Source organism: Solanum tuberosum, unplaced genomic scaffold (genome assembly GCF_000226075.1).
Source record: "Solanum tuberosum cultivar DM 1-3 516 R44 unplaced genomic scaffold, SolTub_3.0 scf00194, whole genome shotgun sequence".
Taxonomy (NCBI): Eukaryota; Viridiplantae; Streptophyta; class Magnoliopsida; order Solanales; family Solanaceae; genus Solanum; species Solanum tuberosum.
Window position 1 is genome coordinate 707,892 of NW_006239120.1, and position 410 is coordinate 708,301.

The following is a 410-nucleotide window of genomic DNA, read 5'->3' on the forward strand; positions in this document are numbered from 1 at the left end:
GCACAAAATAACTTTTCTCATTGAAAAGAAAACTGAAGGGGTGCAATGCTTGAATGCACTTGAGAAGAAAATAAAAATCATCTTACCCATCCAAGGAAAACTTACAGCAAAAAATATACTCGAACATACTAAGGTAGTACTAATTCATCCCAAATCTCTTTTATCATATGATAAAATAATTCTCTTTTTCATCTTGTTCTTTCCCCAATAAAAAGAACACATAGAATAGAAGTAATTTCCTTACCACAGAAAATACCATCATTAAATTTCTTAAGCTTGTTGTCTCCTGTATTCAGATTAGCAAACCATAAATAATAAAAGATGAAAAGAAAAACACAAAGAACTATTTGAGTCCACAGAACCCACTGTTTGTCCTTAAGAAGTAGTGGTACCTCAAACTTCGATAATTT